General features: G+C 41.3%; 1 long non-coding RNA gene across 1 annotated transcript; it reads right to left on the bottom strand.

Moving 5' to 3' along the window:
* Window positions 1-480: 480 nt before the first annotated feature.
* Window positions 481-7,717, bottom strand: LOC125531957 (uncharacterized). The gene is made up of 6 exons (XR_007293642.2): window positions 6,496-7,717; window positions 5,776-5,846; window positions 5,397-5,535; window positions 5,063-5,164; window positions 4,320-4,488; window positions 481-4,172 (listed from the first exon to the last, which is right to left on the bottom strand). It is a non-coding gene; the product is annotated as an uncharacterized LOC125531957 (long non-coding RNA).
* Between the last annotated feature and the right edge of the window lie 1,526 nt (window positions 7,718-9,243).

The raw sequence follows: 9,243 nt of genomic DNA on the forward strand, positions 1-9,243 counted from the left end.
TAACAAAAGGTAACAATAGTAAAAGTAATGTTTTTGGTATTTTGTAGTGATGATAGCAATAGCAACGGAAAAGTAAATAAGTGGAGAACAATATATGGAAAGCTCGTAGGCAATGGATCGGTGATGGAGAATTATGCCGGATGTGGTTCATCATGTAACAGTCATAACCTAGGGTGACACCTAGCTCCAGTTAATTGATATAATGTAGGCATGTATTCCGAATATAGTCATACGTGCTTATGGAAAAGAACTTGCATAACATCTTTTGTCCTACCCTCCCGTGGCAGCGGGGTCCTTACAGAAACTAAGGGATATTAAGGCCTCCTTTTAATAGAGAACCGGAACAAAGCATTAACACATAGTAAATACATGAACTCCTCAAACTACGGTCATCACCGGTAAGTATCCTGATTATTGTCACTTCGGGGTTAACGGATCATAACACATAATAGGTGACTATAGACTTGCAAGATATGATCAAGAACACTCATATATTAATGAAAACATAATAGGTTCAGATCTGAAATCATGGCACTCAGGCCCTAGTGACAAGCATTAAGCATAGCAAAGTCATAGCAACATCAATCTCAGAACATAGTGGACACTAGGGATCAAACCCTAACTAACTCGATTACATAATAGATCCCATCCAACCCATCACCGTCCAGCAAGCCTACGATGGAATTACTCATGCACGACGGTGAGCATCATGAAATTGGTGATGGAGGATGGTTGATGATGACGATGGTGACGGATTCCCCTCTCCGGAGCCCCGACCGGACTCCAGATCAGCCCTCCCGAGAGGTTTTAGGGCTTGGCGGCGGCTCCGTATCGTAGAACGCGATGATTTCTTCTCTCTGATTTTTTTCTCCCCGAAACACAATATGAGTTGGAGTTGGAGTCGGAGAGGCAACAGGGGGCCCACGAGGTAGGGGGGCGTGCCCTAGAGGGGCAGGCACGCCCCCACCCTCATGGACAGGTGGTGGGCCCCTGGCCTTCATCTTTTGCAGGTATTTTTCATATTTTCTGAAAAGTTGCTCTGTGAAGTTTCAGGTCATTCCGAGAACGTTTGTTTCTGCACATAAATAACACCATGGTAATTCTGCTGAAAACAGCGTCAGTCCGGGTTAGTTCCATTCAAATCATGCAAGTTATAGTCTAAAACAAAGGCAAAAGTGTTTGTAAAAGTAGATACGACGGAGACGTATCAACTCCCCCAAGCTTAAACCTTTGCTTGTCCTCAAGCAATTTAGTTGATAAACTGAAAGTGATAAAGAAAAACTTTTACAAACTCTGTTTGCTCTTGTCGTTGTAAATATGTAAAGCCAGCATTCAAGTTTTCAGCAAAGATTATAATTAACCACATTCACAATAACACATAGGTCTCAAGTTTACTCATATCAATAGCATAATCAACTAGCGAGCCATAATAATAAATCTCGGATGACAACACTTTCTCAAAACAATCATAATATGATATAACAAGGTGGTATCTTGCTAGCCCTTTCTGAGACCGCAAAACATAAATGCAGAGGACCTTTAAAGACCAAGGACTGACTAGACATTGCAATTCATGGTAAAAGAGATCCAGTCAAGTCATACTCAATGTAAACTAACAGTAATGAATGCAAATGACAGCGGTGCTCTTCAACTGGTGCTTTTTAATAATAGGATGATGACTCAGCATAAAAGTAAATAGATAGGCCCTTCACAGAGGGAAGCAGGGATCTGTAGAGGTGCCAGAGCTCGGTTTTGAAACAGAGGTGAATAATATTTTGAACGGTATACTTTCATTGTCAACATAACAACTAAGAGATGGCGATATCTTCCATGCTACACACATTTTAGGCGGTTCCCAAACAGAATGGTAAAGTTTATACTCCCCCTTCCACCAACAAGCATCAATCCATGGCTTGCTCGAAACAATGAGTGCCTCCAACTAACAAGAGTCCCAAGGAGAGTTTTGTTTGCAATTATTTTGATTTAGTTTGCATAAAGCATGGGACTGGGCATCCCGGTGACCAGCCATTTATCTCATGAGTGAGGAGCGGAGTCCACTCCTCTTGAGAATAACCCTCCTAACATGGAAGATACAGACAACCCTAGTTGATACATGAGCTATTCGATCATACAAAACAGGATATTTATTTAAAGGTTTAGAGTTTGGCAGATACAAATTTACTTGGAACGGCAGGTAGATACCGTATATAGGTAGGTATAGTGGACTCATGTGGAATAACTTTGGGGTTTAAGGGATTGGATGCACAAGCAGTATTCCCGCTTAGTACAGGTGAAGGCTAGCAAAAGACTGGGAAGCGACCAGCTAGAGAGCGACAACAGTCATCAACATGCATTAAAATTAATCAACATTGAATGCAAGCATGAGTAGGATATAATCCACCATGAACATAAATATCGTGAAGGCTATGTTGATTTTGTTTCAACTACATGCGTGAACATGCGCCAAGTCAAGTCACTTAAATCATTCAGAGGAGGATACCATCCTATCATACCACATCATAACTATCTCAATAGCATGTTGGCACGCAAGGTAAACCATTATAACTCATAGCTAATCAAGCATGACACAAGAAACTATGATCTCTAATTGTCATTGCAAACATGTTTATTCATAATAGGCTGAATCAGGAACGATGAACTAATCATATTTACAAAAACAAAAGAGGTCGAGTTCATACCAGCTTTTCGTAAACCATTATAACTCATAGCTAATCAAGCATGGCACAAGAAACTATGATCTCTAATTGTCATTGCAAACATGTTTATTCATAATAGGCTGAATCAGGAACGATGAACTAATCATATTTACAAAAACAAAAGAGGTCGAGTTCATACCAGCTTTTCTCATCTCAGTCAGTCCATCATATATCATCATAATTGCCTTTCACTTGCACGACCGAACGATGTGAATAATAAGAATAGTGCACGCGCATTGGACTAAGCTGGAATCTGCAAGCATTCAATAAACAGAAGAAGACAAAGCAATATGGGCTCTTTTGTCAGATAAACAATAATGCATATAAGAGCTACTTCAACAATTTAATTATGGTCTTCTCCTATCGACCCCCAAAGGAAAGAAAAGAAATAAAACTATTTATACGGGAAAGCTCCCAACAAGCAAAAGAAGAACAGCCAACAAGCAAAAGAAGAACAGGAAATTTTTTGGGGTTTTCTTTTTAATTACTACTACAAGCATGGAAATTTAACTAACTAAAAGCTACAACTATTTTTTTTGGTTTTTCTTAAGGTTAACTAGTACATATGCCCGTGCGTTGCAACGGGAAAAAAATTGCAGAATCTGCTCCACATGCCAACTACGTACATCTCTAGTGACATTGTGAAAGTAATGTTATTATCACCATATATAGTATAAGTGTTTGTGCGTCAAAACAAAGATGCAAACATCAATCTTGTCAAACATAAGATCCTTATATGCATCAAACAACATGTTGATAATAAATCAAGATGTTTCATCTATGAGAAAATAACAAACTTCTTGCTTAGGTGAACCGAGCAAGCTTCATATGAAAGATGGAATTTAAATTTTATGATAAGGTAACGAATGAAACCAACCATTTAACTATACTGTCCAATGTGTTATGTAAAACATTTCAAATGGCATGAAACAACTAATTCAAGAACTGTCATATTACAAGTTATACCCTTGAGTCGGTCTGATCATCTTATAGTTGCAAAACAAATAATTCTTGACAACTTGCAAGTAATTATTATGCTTATAATCTAGAGAACTACCTTGTCCTACCAAAGAAAGAAACAATCCAAGAACAAGCCCCCTTGCTCAATTGTAACATTACGACACGGGTAGCATCTGATTCTGATCTCATCCTCTCTGACCGGTTATGAACTTGAGCTGCCCTGCTCCTCCGCTTTGACCCGTGTCGCCTCAACAATTTGGTCTCTTCGGTCGCCTCACACTCAACATCCTGCAGTTTTCTCATGAATTCCATTCAGTTTCAACTCAAACAAATTTGCTAGTATGATAAAATTGCAACCAAACGAAATGGGCAAACTTGATCATGTCCTAAGTCGCCCTCTCATCCAGCAAGCAGCTTGTCAAGGAGGTTCCAGCTAGCACGTCACAGGATCAAATGGCCAGCAGCGTGCTGGATGATCCTCGTCCACTGCACACACTGCAGATTTTTTGTTTGAAGAATTAATGCAAGATATGGAATCCAAGTGCAACTTTCATGTATAGTATTTAGGAGCGGAGGGAGTACATGTCAATGCAATTTGTTCATATAACTTGCTTATTGTATTGAAAGAAGCAAACCATGTACCTCCTTTGTCTATATATTTACCGGGACGACATAGGCGACAATAGTGTGGACCCAGTATAGGACGACCCCAAGAGGATACGGTATTATGAGACTCTGGCAATGACTTAGAAAACCCTCAGTGGTGTCCCGTTCCATGATATAAGCTGCAAGGAATAGCTAACCTCTGGATCTGCAGCAGAATTATTCACTTGCTTATTTGGTATCTGGATCTTTTAGCACATGGGAGAATTAGAAGCAACTGTACTTTAAATTTTGACAACAAACAACACCAGAAAGGACAACTCGTTATACGCCTACACAAAAATGCTCTGGTCATTCTATTCCTTTAGTTGTTTTCAATTATATACAACATGCTCTCTCTATTGCTACTTAAAATCAAGGCGTTTTTCATATTATATTTTTTCAGGCTTCAGTTTACATGCTTTTTCCTAAGCTTCCACGTCTGAAAGGTAGTTAGCACTCTGTAATCATAGAGGATTTATAACCATATAGGCATTTCGCAATGGCACCGGAGGATACTATGGAATGTAAACTATGTAAATTGTAAATTAAAAAAAAACAATGACATGAACATAGAAGGCATGTGTCTCCTACGACTACAACATGTCCATCTAACAAACTAAAGCACTCGTCAGTCTAATAATTTTCAGGTTAGGCTCGCTCATTACCATACAACTTTTATAAGGCAGAAATCATACATTACACAAAAATTGCAGAGAGAAAAATAGGATATGAGAAAGAACCTTGAACCACCCACACACACAACTTCCAACATAGAACCTCCGGCGAAGTTGAAACATTTGCATCTCTTCAAGCCAATGTGGAGCCGATTATATAGGGGCATCCTGAAGCAAACAAACAAATTAAGAGAAGACCAAAACAAAGGAGAAATACGTTTGATAAGGACCTAAGTGCTATTTTTGTCATACCGTAATTACATAAGAATATGTGACCAAAACACCTCTAAACAGAGGACCGACAGACATGGCATTTTTAATACCATGGAGGCTTAAATTGTGTGTGACCTATGTGGTTGGGAATTTCATCAAATTCCAATGAAAGGGGTTGGAAGACTACCTTGTAAGTTCTTCTACATCATGAATCTCTTTGCATCATTCAATTCTTAATTTGCAAACAGCATCATCCGTTATATGAGGGCTATAGTATGTTTGATTGACACATCACGTGCCCCAATGTCTAAACCTGAGTTGAACACCTGCCATCATATTCAGTTATTCAGTTTCTCTTCTTTTACAATTTAGTATGCATCCGCTCAAGCAGGCCCAAACTGAGTAAAGGGGGGAGGGGGATCATAATCTATCAGGAAATATAAATGTTTAGCAACAGCAAGCAGGAGCACATTTAGGCTGCAGTACAGCCCAAAAACGGGTGATCAAATCTAAGCACAGTAATAGTTAAAAGCAGATCCATGACATCTATATTCTATTATTCTTACCGAATTGGTAGCCTATCTCCAAGTATTTCGTTCTTCATTGTAGATATTTGTCATGAGCACTACCGGACAAGCTGAAATTGCACTCAAGGCAAGACAAAGATCAGAAGATGGATGTTGGTTCCCTGGGTGGATTCTCATATTCAATTAAATAAATAGAAAGAATACTCTAGGGCGTAGAGGAGAGCCCGTACTAAATTCCACCGTGGCCAGGCACTCAAATACAACCATTGCAAGCTCGTGTGTCCTATCTCATGATTCAGTATCGTCGCTTAGGTTTTCCTATTGGACAACAGATCCTTCCGCTGTCCTTGCTCGAACAAAAAAATACAGAAACCAGTGACCACACCCTCCCATCTCCAATCCATCAGAAATCATAGGACTATCTACTTGCCATTCAGTTGTAGCATGCTCACAATCAACCCCATTAATCTTCTTTGTCATTCCAGCGCCAACCATGCCATGAACTCGTGAGCCACTTGTACCTTCGTAGGGCATGGTGCCCCGTCAGGAGTTGCGCCCCCAACCTCGGCCTCAAACACAAAATTGGTCCATAAAAAATGCTACCGCAATAAGCTACACAATGTTTTCTACACTACAATTCAGAAACTACTAACGCCTAATCCATGTTGGTATTTGGGCGCAAAAATAGTCTGCATCAACTACTGCATGGTACACGGAAAACAGGGAGGTCTGCATGGTACACGGAAAACAGTGAATTACCTCTTGGTCCAACCAGGCACTTCATGAATTACTTTCCCTGTTAATTCCACCAACAGATCCCTTCCTTGCCAGCTCTATTCCTCTACTGCCGCCGGAGCATAAACAACATTGACTGATTTAGCCAATGTGAAACTGAAGTTTTACTTGCACTTACCTTACACTGAAAGTGAAAAAATAAAAATAAACTATCACATCAGCAAAAATCATTGTCAAGAAAGCCATAATGTAGTGCCACGGGAAACAACACCAAATAAAGCATCATCAGTATATAGATGCAAGAAAAAAGATGCTAGCAACACTGCTGCACCCGAAACTGTAAATATCAAGTCCCAGCCCCTTGTTTGGCTTTCCTCAAGAAGCTTCCATCTATATTGATCAATCACCCAGCCAACATCCGGCAGCACAATTGATTCGTCGCTTTGCTTGTCATGCTCATTCTCGGTTTGCATAGCATCTCCTTCCTTCAGCCCGGTCAAGCTGCAATTTTTTTTTGAAACAGACTGGGCTTTGCCCAGACATTGGGGAAAGGTGTGGGAGCCATTATCCTTGAATCCGCGAACAACCAAAAAGATCAAAAACAATCTCCATGCCCTGTAAAATCAATTGAGTATTTTCTCTCTTGATCTCCTTGCTCTGCTCAGCCATGGGAGGTGGCACAGCCAGAACAGGGGAACTGGTGTGGGCTGGAGGTTGTCCGCAAGGAGGGCCTGCATGGGATCCGGCAAGCATCATCTCTGCAGCAGTTCGTGAGCCACACTGGATTGGAGAGGACATGGTTGTGGAGCCGGCGAGCAGCGCCACGGGGAAGTGGAGACAGAGGTGCCACGGAGAGTCAGCGGTATCCTTGCGCACATTGCGAAGATGCTTGGGGAGGCGCAGTGGCGACAAGGTAAATTGACTGGTGCAGCGGTGGCGAGTTGAGTTGCCGCGGCAGGGTCTCGCACAATTATGGCGTCCACCGGCGTTCAATCGCGGCTGCCGGCGAGCGGCGTGCTCCACGGAGCCGGAGGCCGGGGCTTCTTCAGGGCTATTGACCGGCGACGGGAGATTACGACGACAACTGCAAGGGGACGGGAGAGTAGGGAGCGTTGTTGGGAGCGGAGGGTGAGGCGCGGCGGCGGACGGAACCCTAGCACGGGGGTATGGCGATCTCGTGCGGGAGAGAGAGAAGGTCCATCCAATCGTTTTCTTTTTCACTTAATCGATTAATGAATACGGAGTGCGGGTTGATTTCATAAAAGATGAGGGACTATTTTGCAAAAAGGCGCGACGGTGAATCCGAAGACTCAATCCGTGCTTTATTATTAGGAAGAGATTAAACACACAAGAAGAAAGCATAAAAAGGAAAATAAACTAGCATGGATAATACAATGAAAAAGTATGAGCACCGACGTCTAGCAATGAGTGTGTGAGTATAAATATAATGTCGGTGGGAAATACGTACCCCCCCAAGCTTAGGCTTTTGGCCTAAGTTGGTCTATGGCTACGGCTGGCCTGGCGGATATCCATAATAATAGTTGGGGTCGTACTGAGAAAAAAAAAGAAAGACTCCGATTGCCACTGGCTGACAATCATCTCCGGATCCCACTGGTAATTAGACTGTCGTGAAGGATCAATTTGTGGTTCCGGCTCTGGCTCTACGGCTGGTGCAAGGTTCCAGTAGGCGTGAATAGCCTTCAACGGAATAAGGTACATGCCTGAAGATAAATCAAACAAAGAAGGAATAGGCAGGGTAATAGCCTCACGATGATGTTTATTAATGAACAATTGATATTTAAGCTCTCCTTCCCTATTCTTAACAATAAAATCATGTGCCACCATATTTTTATAATCTAGATAAACACGAGGCAACACTTTTTCTTTCTTTTCATAATGCCTAATAGGTATGTTAAAATATGCAGCTAGGCGTGAAACATAGATGCCTCCAAAGATGGGGCCCTTGGTACGGTTCAGACTTAACCGTTTGGCAATAATGCCGCTCATACTAATAGAGTTATCACCATATAAACCATGGAGCAAAATCATAATATCAGGGATACTAAGGTTTCCACAGTTTCCACGACTAATTAAACAACGACTAGCAAATAATGCAAAATAACGTAAAATAGGAAAATGTATGCTAGTAATTCGTGCATCGAAAACCTTCCTTGTTTCCCCTACAGTGATAGTATCAATAAACCCCTCCACATCATCGCGATGTGGTTCTTCTGTCTTGCCCTCAAAAGGGACTAAACAAACCCGACAAAAATCATAAAGTGACATCTCCTTATGCTAATCATGTAAATAAAACTCCACCGTAGGTGGTGAGCTCCTAAAATGGAAATGAAAGTTTTGCACAAAGATATTTGTGAGTAAGAGATACTGATCGCATTGGTCATGGAGGAAAGCGGTAAGGCCTGCATTCTTAGCCAATTCATGAAAATCTTCATAAATCCTGGCTGCTCTCAAGAAATCCTCGGAAGGCCATTCACACGCCCGAACCTCCATGGTGCGAGGCAGATTATACTTAGGCTTTGGTGCCTTTTCCTTCGAGCTTTGGCTCGATGAGCCCCTCAAAAGTCTCCTCATCATTTTCTGAAAAATTCTGAAATTTTTAGTAACTTCAAAATAAAAGTAAACCAAACTCAATAATATTGATAGCAACTACTCCTACAAGTGCCTAGAGCCTATATCATGCATCAAAACTACTTGGAACCATATAAATTTGACATGCAAGGTCAAGAACAGGGTCACCTAAGCAGCAAAAAT

Source organism: Triticum urartu, chromosome 3A, assembly GCF_056163025.1.
Source record: "Triticum urartu cultivar PI428250 chromosome 3A, HENAU_Tu73, whole genome shotgun sequence".
Taxonomy (NCBI): Eukaryota; Viridiplantae; Streptophyta; class Magnoliopsida; order Poales; family Poaceae; genus Triticum; species Triticum urartu.